This window comes from Lutra lutra, chromosome 14 (assembly GCF_902655055.1).
Source record: "Lutra lutra chromosome 14, mLutLut1.2, whole genome shotgun sequence".
NCBI classification, from domain to species: Eukaryota; Metazoa; Chordata; class Mammalia; order Carnivora; family Mustelidae; genus Lutra; species Lutra lutra.
Genome location: NC_062291.1, coordinates 47569721 through 47582266, shown reverse-complemented (window position 1 = coordinate 47582266; position 12546 = coordinate 47569721). Strand labels below are relative to the sequence as shown.

Here is a 12546-nt window from a genome sequence, read left to right as displayed (position 1 = left end):
TACTTGAATAATGGTGTTATGGACCGAACTTGTGTGTCCCCTTTGGGAATTCTGGAGGTAATTAGTACTATAGGAACTCATGAAGATGGAACTCCATGATGGGATTAGTGTCATAAAAAGAAGAAGAGAGAGCAAATACTCCCTCTCTCCATGTGAGGACACAGTGAGGGGACATGTCAAGCCAGGAAGAGTCCTCACAGGAACCAAATCTCTGAGCACCTTGATCTTGCACTTCCCAGCCTCCAAAACTGGAATGTTTATTGCTTAAACCACCCAGTCTATGGTATTTTGCTATAGCAGCCCAAGCTGACTAAGACAAATAGTCTTAGTGAAGTGTGTTTAAAAAAAAAAAAAAAAAAAAAAAAGAATAAGCATGATATTTATGTCCTGATATGACTAACAGGAAACCATCCTAAGCTATACTGTTAAGTTAAAAATAAAAGCTAAAGGATACTGTGCATAGTATGCAACAACTTAAATGAAAAATGTGAAGGCAGAGAACATACATTACACATACAAGACATACAATCCATCACTGGCCATTCTAAAATCTTTAAGTTCAGAAAAAATATTTCCTTATAAGTTTAGTACAAACCTATTTGGTGTCAAAATCTGACAATAATTTCCATAAGGCTTTATAATTTTTATCTTTATTGTACTATTTATGCTTTTGTTGCAGAAATACTAATGTATTTAATTACAAGATGCTACAACATTCCCCTCCAAATAGTGATTTTGAATAATGCAGTAAATGCACTATATTACCTTTCCACAGCACCCCCCCAAACAAAACTTAATTCTGAAATACAACTGGATCAAGGGTTTTTGGACAAGGTATTACATATCTCTATTTACTTACACATACATAAACTATCTTTGAAGGGATTCACAGGAAACTTAACAGTGTTTCCATGTGGAGGAACTGTGTGGCTGTGCAGAATGGGAAGGAGACTATACTGTAAATCTTTTAAAATCTTTGAAATTCTGAATCAAGTAAATACATTACCTAAGATGTAAATAAAATTACTAAAACTTTTCAATTCTCAGCTACATGCTTTGGTTTTTGTTTGACCAGAAAGTAACCCTTTCTTGAGTCACAGAGAAATCTGTGATGGCTTTCCTTTATTTCATTTTTGGTTGACCCATATGGCAGCTGAGAGTCAGAGAGTCATCCTCTAAGGACCAAGTCAGGGAAGGGTGAGTATCCATACCTTGTAAAGCTTTTAGCTAATGTTTTGAAGCTTCATGCCAACCAAAGGTTTTTCTTTTCTAGTGACCCCAAAAATGTTTTTTTCTAGTCACCCCAAAAATATGCTGGGGGGGCCTGGGACCCTCAGCAACAGGAAGCACTGAAGCCCATACTTCTCAATATTAGAAAAACTTAAGAAATGCTCCTACCATAAATCTAGCTGTAAGTCATCAAAGCTTCAATACAGGAGTTTGAGAACTCTGATGAGTATTTGAGTAGCATCTTTTCTATCTGCTTTTCATATACTTCCTTTAATACTTTATTGTGTTCCAAAATGGATTTGAGGATAAAAGGTTTATCTTTTTTTAGCCTACAGATTTTGACTTATCTGTACCACACTCTCAACTTTAACCAGAAATTAGGAAAGAAGACATCTTCCTTTTTGTGGCTTATCTAGTGAGTACATTTTAAAAGGTAATGTGACAGATGTAGGGTTTTGAAGTCCCCAAATGCTCCAACATCCAGCACTCAGGTTTCAAGATTAAAGAAATTCCCGATGAAATGCCTATCAATATCTGGTTTCTTGCATCAGGACATAAATGCACTTACATTTGTCCTTATTTCCCATCAGGTTATACTCATGAAAAGTAGAGACTAATTTCTACCTCCTGTTGCCCCCACATCACTTAATGAACACCACCTATGTAAAGCCAGTGTCATTTCTTAGTTCCTGTCCTCAAAGAGTGATGTACCAATGTAACCACAGAAACACTACACAGAAAACTCAGAAAAACACAGGAAAAACTTTATTTCCGGATACTACTTATAAATAACTTCCCTCATTTTTCTAGAGGCCTCTAGAAAATGCTTAATGAACTGTTGTGGTTACCCAGTCTCTGACAAGTTTGCAATCTTCACAAAGTCACAAATTCCAGTAAGACTAAAGATGGAAAAGCATTCCATTCTCTTCAAATACAGAAACAGGATACAGCTACTCCCAGCTCCTAGATTACCATTCTTTTAGAAATCTGTCAAAATCAAACTAGGAAAGCTTAGACAATTCTCTGCAGTAGGAACGGTAAACACAGCAAAATAACTTTGTATCAGAGAATGTGGCAAATAATTTTCTTTCAATATTTGCTTTTAAATTAAATTTAAAGCAGAGAGGATTACTGGTTCAAATGTTAAATCATTCCAGTCAATTCAGATTAGATGAGACAATCCAATTTTAAATAAACCCCCAAAGATGCAGAGGGAAACAACTGGCATTTTCTGGAGAACTCAGTATACATGAAATTTGTTTTTAATTTACCTGGCATCTTCCATTTGTTCCAAGTTAAAAATAATAAGTGATAATACAGCTAAAATTTCCTGAATACTTACATCTAGGGGTCCACATACTGTATTAGTGCCAAGCACTTTACATGCAATGCCTTACTTAAACCTTACAGCCCTATGAGATTATGTGCTATTATTATTCTCACTTGACAAATAATAAAACAGGCCCAAAGATAGTATATAACCTGAACTAACCAACCCGGCCATATAGTTAGTTAGATTTGGATCATGAATTTGAACTCAGAGCTGACCTTAAAGCTTATGGTAACAACCACTATTACGTTTGGGCTCCTTAACTTCCTAAAGGACTGGCAGATTTTAACCAAAACTGACATATTTCCAAAGGGTAACAGGAGACAGACATATATGTGTACTGTATGTGTACTCTGAAGAAGAATGGCAGCTAATATGTGTTCTAAAAGACCTTATACACATACATATTCACATGTAATTTAAAAAACGGACTTCAATGAAATTTAGCCTGCCCAGATATTTGGGGGCAGGCTTTTGTTTGTTTGGGGGAAGCCCTCTCATAAATCTTTTAAGAGAATATAAATTCACTATTTAGATATGCCTTTATTCCAATCCTTGATCAGAAGCTTCTTAAGGCAACTCTTCATTTTCACATCTTCCACCAACTCTCTGAGAGTAGAGTCTCATTAGTAAAGCATGGTGCTGTGGAATGAATAAAATCTATCATTCAAAAAACTCAAGCTTACAGTGAAATTTTCATTTCTTATAAGAATGGATTACACAAAATACTTAATTTTTTCTGCTTCTGAAAATTACAAAAGTCTAAGTTTCATTGCTGTTCTTGACACAGGATTCTGATTATCACCCCAAAATTCTTTGTCCCAGTATGTTTTCTGAAGAAAAACCTATCCCAAGAACAACGTTTCTATAAAAAATAGTTCCAACAGCCTCCGCTTACAGTTCTAAATTCAAAAAGGTTAAGCAACTTTTCTATGGCTCAGGAACTTGTTGATGACAAAGTCTAGAAGACAGAACTGAAAAGTGAACCTAGGTCTGATTACTGGACAGGTCTAGTTTCACCTATTGCCCTGATAGGACAGCTCTTCTTTCAGTACTCCTGTCTCGTTTTAGGTAATAAAGTCTGTTGACTCAGAACTCATTTCTGAAATCAAAGTTCAAGTTAATCTGCATTAGAGTAAGAAAACTAATTTTCTAAATGTTCATGTAAAGAGCTCATGACTAAGACAATAAGCATCACAGCTCTGAAATAAGCAAATGATTCATATCTAGAACTATGTGGCTACAATGACTTCCTTGCACTACATGAATCCAAACGACTTATTCTCCATACCACTGATTTGACCAGAGACCTCTATAGAGCTGGCATCTTAATGTCAGATATTATTTCATACTTCTACATGTGCCACACTGTGGCTGAACTATCTAGATGATTCGAGTATGTCCAAACTCAATTCACAGACAAAGCAGACTAACTTGAATCAGACTTTTATTCAATAACTTCCTCGACTGTCTCTAGGATAGTTTGTGACTGACTGGTCACTTAAATTATTTCAAGTTGCTTCACTGAGCACTGAGTATCTTCACAAGGTCATTTCCATAACATTAGGCATTGAGTTAAGATTCTAACCTCATTAATTTGGGTAGAATTTATTATTAAATTAATTTCCTCTCCAAGTGGCCTTTCTCTGAGGACCTAAAGGAGTACAGGGATATAGTTTCCCACTCTGCCAGGACAAAAAGCCCATTTCAAACTTATTAATGGAATATACTCACCGAAAGAATCAGTGCTATCTCTTCCTTTAAACATAATTTAGAGTGGAAAGGGGAATAACTGCTCATGGGTAGAGTTTCTCTTGGGTGATGAAAATGTTCTAGAATTAGATAGTAATGATCAATGTAGAACTTTGTGAATATATTAAAAACCACTGATGCACACTCTAAAAGAGTAAATTTTATGATATGTGAATTATATCTCAATAAAGCTGTTATTTTTTTTAAACCAAAAGAAATTAAAAAACAACACAAAACAAAAAACTGGTTTAACATGTAGCCTGACAGTGAGCTACTGTCAAAGGATTTGTATTAGTAACCCTTCCTGAAATTTGACATCCTGTAACTAGGTGAAGTACTAAAAGTTTGGTCTCTCAAGATTTTCATTCCTTATCTTAATAAAGTATCATTTCCTTTTTACTTGTATTCTACATCAGGCAATAATGAGCTCACCTCAAATTCTTTCATATCCAAAACAAATGCTAAAATTTATTAAGTAATGAGTGGAAAAAAGATAGAACTTGAATAAATAAGTATTATTTGCGTTTTTAGGCACATATGCTTCACCAATAGTAGAATATTAAATTAAGTTAGGCCCAAATGCTTCACCAAGGTAGAATTTTAAATTAAACATTTCTAAAAATGCAATTAGAAATTAAATTTATCTCTAATAAAACTTTTTATGTAGCTTATTTCCTATAGTCCAGCTTTTCCACTTATAAATGTCATCAGAAATTTTTCAAGCAATATTCGCAAAAACACAAACTCAGTCATTTTGGACCCCTATTGTAATAACATTACACCTGTGTATGATACACAGACTTTTAGACAAGGTTTTGTTGTAAGATAACAAATTAGAAGTGACGGGGGAAAAAAGGTAAGAAAATATTCAGGGGTGCCTGGGTGGCTCAGTCAGTTAAGTGTCTGCCTTCTGCTCAGGTCATGATCATAGATCTGTCAGGCTCCCTGTTCAGTGCAAGGAGCAGGAGAAGCCTGCTTCTCCCTCTCCTCTGCTCCTCCCTGCCCCCCACCTATAAGCTCTCTCTCTCAAATAAATAAAATCTTTAAAAATAAATAAATAAATAAAATACTCAAGAGCCCCTACTGTGGTCCCACATAATACATATGAACCAATCATTTAGACATCTGCAAGTGACAGTCTGCAAGAGGCTTTACAGAGAACTGCAAAGCCTGGATTTTAAACACTATTAATTGTAAAGAGCTTTTCATCAATCTGACTCTTTTTGAACACTTACTCTATTTCAGGCTAGGTGTGGGAGGCAGATGCAAGACAGGCCTGTCCTCAAGGAAGTCCCACTCTGATCGCTTGCTTTTGTCAGGCACGGCACTAAACATGCTCCCGGACAGCATAGGACCACCTAGGTTTAACCCACAGCAGGGTAATCTAAGATAAACATTACCAATGACTGTAAGACTGTAAGGCTATTAAAACGTAAAAGTTAAATTTGTAAATAAAGAAAGCCGTGGTACATTTAGACCAATCTCCTTATTAACTTCCCAATACACTCTAAGTTCCAGATTGTACTAAAACGAAAACACAACAGTAAAATGACCCAGAGTACAACTATACCTTTTTTAACACACACCACTTACATAATTGTCTCATTTAAAGGGACATCTATTATAGTTTCGTCAAAGCAGCCTCTTCCATTAAAAGATACTTCTCTTTACCTTCAAACTCTCCATCTAAATACAGTACTGAACAGTTGCTGAAAGAATGAATGAAATAAACAGATGTTCTAATTGCCAAAGACAGTGGCTGGATGCTTATCTCCAAACACAATGGACTGACAGACCAGAATTCTATTGAAAAGACTACTGAATTTCAGAGGTAAAAATAGTAACCACTGAACATTGATACCACGCAGTCAACATGTTATTAAGTTCACAGTAAACATCTGACGGCGAGCTCTCAGAAATTACAATGAAACGCGTTCATCACAATACTCTAAAATGGACTTGGTTCTACCATCTAAGGATTGGGAACACAAGTGCAAGACAAAGAGAGGAGAGGGTGGGGTGAAAAAGTCAAAAGGTCACCACCGAGTGACCCTCAAGAGAAAAGCCCGATGACCACTAAAGCTCGCTCCCAGCTTGATGGACACCTTCCGCGCCAAGTCGAGGGCCCAGGCTCCCCCTCGCAGCACAGAGCTGAAGGCCACCACAGCCCTTTTCGGCGCCGCTGCCTGCATTCGCCCAGAACCTTAGCACAAAGAAACCACCGAGAAACAAAACACAGACCCCGTGGGCGCCGGTCGGCGTCGGGACCCGGCGACCGGAGGAGCGCTCTCGACTCCCCATTGCCGGGAGAGGCAGCCAGGGCGCGGCGGGCCGCTCAGGCGCCTCCGTCCGGACCTTCCCCGAAGTGTTTCAGAACTTGCCACCCACCCTCCGCTCCATTTTCCCCTCTGGACGAGGATGCGAGACCCCCGTGAGAAGGGCGCGCGGGGACAGACGGGTGGAGATGGGCGGCGGGCCGGGGGCTGACGGACGGGGAGCACCAGGGTCCCGCAGCCCCACGTCCCCTGACCGGCCCCCGCCTCCCAGGCAGCTATTGTTCCCGCGCCGCCCCCGCCGCCGCGCGCCCCCCGCCGCCGCGCGCTCCCGCCCCCACTCCCGGGAGGGGGTCACGGCTGAGGAGAAGGCGGCGGCGGCGGCGGTGGTGGCGGCGGCACAATAACATAAACACGGCGGGGCCGCCGGCCGCCCCGGCCCTGCGACGCCCGCCGCACTCACCCCACAACGCAGAGAACGGCGACAGGAAAGCCCGCCGGCGGGACTGGCGCCGTCCGGGCGGTCGCCACGGCCGTTACCCCAGGGCTGCTCGCGGTTCCCCGCTCCTGGCCCCGTCGTCCGGCCTCCGCCGCTCCGCTGAGTAACAGGGACGCGGGCCGTCACCACGCACGCCCGCCCGCCCACGTCATCGCGCAGGGCCCCGCCCCCGCGCCTCGGAAATGGTCCGCGGGGCGGGGCAGCCCCGGGGCCCGGATTGCGGGGGCGGGGCCCGCAGTCCGGGGGCGGGGCTACTCTAGGGGCAGGGAGGACTGGCGGAGGTCGCCTGGAGGCGGAGCTGCTGGGAGAGTTTCTGATAGCCAAGTGTGAGGGGCGTGTCAGGGAGCCGGGCGGGGCGGGGCGGGGCCCTGCTCCAGGCACGTGGCGGCGTGTGGCCAGAACTCCAAGCTTTTGCCCCGGGGCATTCCACTAGTGGGAGCCAAAGCCTCAGGGGCTCCTCGCCTCAGGGTTTGAAAGTGAGGTGCACTTAGGCCAGACCCTCCCCATCCCCTCCTGGGGAGCAGACACCCAGGTCTGAGCACACAGCAGAGAGACAAAATGCTCCTTACCTTGACCGACAACACATTACATTCTGAGGACACCTGTCCAGAGCCCAGCAACCTACAGCAAGTAATTTTTCTTTTCAGCCACCTGGAAAAAGCCGTCTCCTCTTTTCCCAAAATCCACCTCGTGCCAGATTGAATGTATTACCTTATTTATCTCTGAGCCCCACAAAGCATGTATTTATTATAGAAGTGACAAATTGGCGAGCCCTTAAATATCCAACAATGGGTGTCTAAATTACATGCATCCATGCAATAGAATATGTCTTAGCAATTTAAATGTCATGTGTTCAAGGAATTTTTTTTTTAAGATTTTATTTATTTATTTGACAGAGATCACAAGTAGGCAGAGAGGCAGGCGGGGGTGGGGGTGGGGGTGGGTAGCAGGCTCCCTGCTGAGCAGAGAGCCCAATGCGGGTCTCCATCCCAGGTCCCTGAGATCATGACCTGAGCGGAAGGCAGAGGCTTAACCCACTGAGCCACCCAGGTGCCCCAAGGAATTCTTAACAATACAGGAAAATGCTGACAGTATATCATTAAGAGAAAGAAGCAGGTCTGTATATAATGACCCTACCTACATATTATGTATACATGGAAAAAAAAAAGAAAAGAAATTTGCCAGATTATTTTAACAGTACTTCATCATTGGACTCTGGAATGAAAGGCGAATTGGTTCTCTTCTATATCTGGGAATTTTTTCCCCATGGTTTCTAAATGAAACAATTATGTTCATAATCAGAAAAAAGTACAATACTTTAATAATGAATACATAAATATTTGTGGAATAAATGAGTAAATTCAGGTACACTATCTCCCCATGTCCTGTTGGGCTGGCCTGTTCCCAGTGATTCTGAAATGAAATATATATATGAGCAATCATTTATACATTCTCTCCCCATTTCCTTTCTCCCTCTCAAGCTTCTTTATTTCCTTCCTTCCTTTATTTCTCCAATAAATATCTATTTCATGCTCACTCTGTGCCAGGCACTGTGCTAGCCCTAGTAATACAATGGAGCTTACAGATGTAATCAACATTATGTGGAATTAATAATGGTAAATAAATGCAAAATGATTACTGCATTATAATGCAAACTGATATGGAAACAAAATATTATGAAACTTACTGATAAAGTTAGTAAGGCTAAGAAAGCCTTCCTGGAGGAACTGCCTCTTAAGCTAAGAATAGATTTAACCAGGCAGAAAATGTTTCAGATGGAGGTAACTTGGTGTGCAAGGGTCCTGTGATGAGAAGGAGCAGAGTGAGTTGGAGAAATTGAGGAAAGGTCAGCACTGCTGGAAGAACAAGAAGGAGCTATGAGATGAAGTAGGGAAGACAACTGATATATTGCAATCATACTACCCATGTCTTTATCCTAAGTTCAATGGGAAACCCTGACATGGTTCAGCAAAAGGGGTGGCATGGGCAGAATGGCATCTTAAAAAGATCTGTTATTGCAAGGAGGCCAGGTAGATATAGCAGTAGTCTAGATATTAGATGATAGAAGCTTGGTCTAGGGTGATGGTAACGGAAACAAGTTAGGGGAAGGATCTGAGGACCATTTAGGAGATCCAAAGCACATATTTTGGTGATGAGTTAGGTGTGTAATGAAGGAAAGGGAGTCAACAAAAAAAAACTCATAGGTTTCTGGCTTGCGGCCGAAGGTAGATACTGGTTCACTGAGATGGCTGTCCGAGCAGAAAATGAAGTTTGAATGGAAAGACTGTGAGAGCAGGTAGTCTCCCCCTCTGATTTCCCCCAACTCACTTCTCGATAATTTTGATATGCAGCCAAGATTGAGACCGAATGCTTTAATTTAACATATTTTCTGTTCTTTAAGATCTCAGAGCAGGGGCAGTTGGGTGGCTCAGTCAGTTGGGCCTCTGTTTCAGCTCAGGTCATGGTCCCAGGATGCTGGGTCCAGGGCTCAGAGGGGAGCCTGTTTCTCCCTTTGCCTGTTGCTCCCCCTGCTTGTACTCTTTCTCTGTCAAATAAATAAGTAAGAATATTTTTTAAAAATCTCAGGACAACCTGCCCTCTCCATTAGCTTGTGTTTCAATTTTTCTCTTAATCTTTACTTTTATTATTGGCTCTTTTTTCGAATGTTCTGCCACCCATCTCCCACAACTTAGATGTGCCTCTGCTATATTTTCCTCTTTCCATCCACATCCAGATATTGAAGATACTGAGTACTTATTCCCTGGAGAAAGAGAGAAAGGGAAATGAATGAGAGGAAAAGAATATATTGTTGAAGTCCTATAAATAATAAAATCCTTGTTATTTTAAATAAGCATATATTTAGGAAGAAGCCTTTCCACAAGACCTCTGGACAAAGATGCTCTTCTTTATTTACAATTACTTAGCCTAGAATTTCTTCTAAGCTGGTGGAATTTTGCCATTTTGTATCTGAGGGTAGGTTCCAGGGCTCCTTGTGTCAAAACCAGCAAGATTAACTCTCAGCTGTGGGTTAACATAGCTGTATCAGGCTGGCCAGCTCTGAGCTTGTTGTGGGACTAAGAAGGCAGAGGAGAGGGGAGATTCTATTCTGGAGAAAAGGCAGGGGCCGGGGCCATAACCCTTTAAGGTATGAGGTTTGAAATGAACACCAGCTACGTAAAGGAGAAAGCAAGCATTTCTCCTGAATCTGAGGCAGTCTGTGCTCTGACTGATGCTTGAGGGATGAGCAGTCCAAGGTAAATAGTGGAGAAATTTATTTCTGGGGATGCCAAGTCATGATGACTGGATAAGGTCTCAAACCCAGACCCCAACACCACCCACAGTATTCTATTTCATTGTAGAGTCAAGGTGTGGTTGGTAACTGTCAGCCTATGCCACGCAGAGAGCAGGACTTTCCTCAGAATCAGCAGGAAAAATGGGATGTCACTAATACCTTCTTCTCAAAGATATGACCTTGGCATGTGGTTCTGTCTTCCACCAAGCAATCAAGCAAGGTCTACCACGTGAAGGAATGTCTGTGTAGAGACGGGGACCATGCTGTTTGGATTATCTTGTGAGGGCACATACCCATGTACTTGGAGAAGACAGAATCACACAAAAGGACATCAGATTCAAGTACTTGGTTCAGTCTGCCCTCACAGCAGGTTGGGATTTCAGAAGGCAGAATTTTCCCACTGTTTCAGAGGTCAACAGCCCCAGGAGGGAGATCAGACAGGACCGAAAGAGGCAAGCCAAAGAGAAAACCAATACAAAGAGCCGGTCTCAGGGGCAGAGATCGTGATCATAAAAACAAAACAAAACAAAACAAAACTACACAGACACACAGAAAAGAAATCCCCCCCAAAACCTAGCCAACACACTAGATTTCCTCCTACTCCAACAGGTCCTACAGCTTATAGATCAGAGAGAAGATTCTTGAGAGTGCTGAGTAAACCATGAAGTCAAGGAGTTTTGAATAGTACTCAATAGGGATCAAAAGCCAGGGATTCAAAATGACGTAACTGTAGACATTTCTCTAGAATCCTTGTCACCCTGGGTGGAGAAACAGAGACAGCCCTTAAAGAGGTGTATCCGGCAGCTGGTGGGGGGCGGTGGTGGTCCTGGGCTTGTTGAATGGAAAGAGGAAGGGCAAGGAGGTCCAAATAAGGACCCTGGAACCCAGGCTGAGCAGGGGGATCAGTGAGGTCTGTAGAGGACACATGGATTGGGGCCAAATTCACATAAGGAACAAGAGGCTTCTGTTCTTTAGGACTGAGAATGGTTGTCAATGCATATAAGGGAGTGCAAGAGGGAGGTAGATAGGACTTGGATGAGCTACGCAGTTTAAGTTTTCAATGTGGAGCAGCCCCTAGGCATGTTTATAACTGTGAATGCTTGGTCTGAAGCAGAAGTACAGATCTCTCAAACTAAGTGATAGAGAAACTGTGAGCCTTTTGTGTTTGGCAGGTAGTTTGACCAGATGTCCCAGCTTGTCTAGGATGGGCCCACATTATATCTTTTGCGTCTGTGTAATGATTAATAACATTTCCCAGACTTTCAAATGTACCCAGGTTTGAATGATTGCATTTATCAGCAGTGGCAGTAATAGAAGCCAGCAGTGGTGCCCGCGACCCAGGACAGGAGAGGGGAGTTGCATGAGAGCCATGCTGAGACTCCAGGGGGAGACATCTTCCCATGGGACTCCAAAGACCCTCCCTTGGGCATCTTCATAAATAGGAACTCTTCAGCCTGAACACAAGGACAGAAGCTACCCACAGTCCAGCTGCTAAAGTCATAGTTCTGGATAGAGGACTTTCATGCTAAGTATTCAGCTTTGGGATAGCTAAACTCTCTCTTCTCCAGGCTTGTTACAGAGTCAAGAGATGGAAAAAGCATGAGAAAGGTATCCCAGGAAAGTGGAGTGAGAGATAGTTTGGATGAGTGGCTGAGCTAGTCACTTCCGTCTTCCTGCTGATGGACTGAACTAGGCTTCAGCAGCTGGAGGTGGTCAGTTTTCCATACCTGTCTAGGATGTACTGCTCTCCCTTCTTCCAGGCTTGGAATCCTTTTGGATCTTAGCAGCACGGATCAGAAAGAGAACATTGGAATAAAGTTAGCAGGCCTATGGAAGTATACAGCCTCTGAGAAGGGTTTTTGTCCCAGTTTGGGTGTGTTGGTACCAATGATGCATATCCTAATTGTCTTGGAACCACTCACACTGTGCCCCTGGATCTTGACCTCGTGCCTGGAGAAGATGATCTGGCACAAGGCCAAAGTTCCCGTTGGAGGTGAATTGAAGTCCAGAATTTCATATCATCCCTATATGACTCTATGAGAAGTAGTATCAAGACTTTTGTTCAGATAAGGAAATCAGTTTAGAGAGGCTAGGTCATTTGCCTAATGTCGTCAAGGTCCTCACCTGCAGTGTCTGGAGTTTGAAAACTCAGAGCTGGCTCTAGTCCCTG

General features: G+C 42.4%; 1 protein-coding gene across 5 annotated transcripts in view; it reads right to left on the bottom strand.

The window, feature by feature from the left end:
• Nucleotides 1-7206, bottom strand: part of MAPK8 (mitogen-activated protein kinase 8) — a 108360-nt gene extending 101154 nt beyond the window's left edge. The window contains exons 1-3 of one of the 5 annotated variants that reach the window (XM_047701940.1): nt 7049-7205; nt 5548-5670; nt 4295-4392 (exon numbers count right to left, since the gene is read on the bottom strand). The gene's annotated coding sequence lies outside the window, so the exon portion shown is untranslated. Of the gene's footprint in view, nt 1-4294; nt 4393-5547; nt 5671-7048 lie in introns of all 5 variants that reach the window. The other 4 variants (XM_047701941.1, XM_047701939.1, XM_047701938.1 and 1 more) reach the window with 4 other exon arrangements.
• Nucleotides 7207-12546: the final 5340 nt, after the last annotated feature.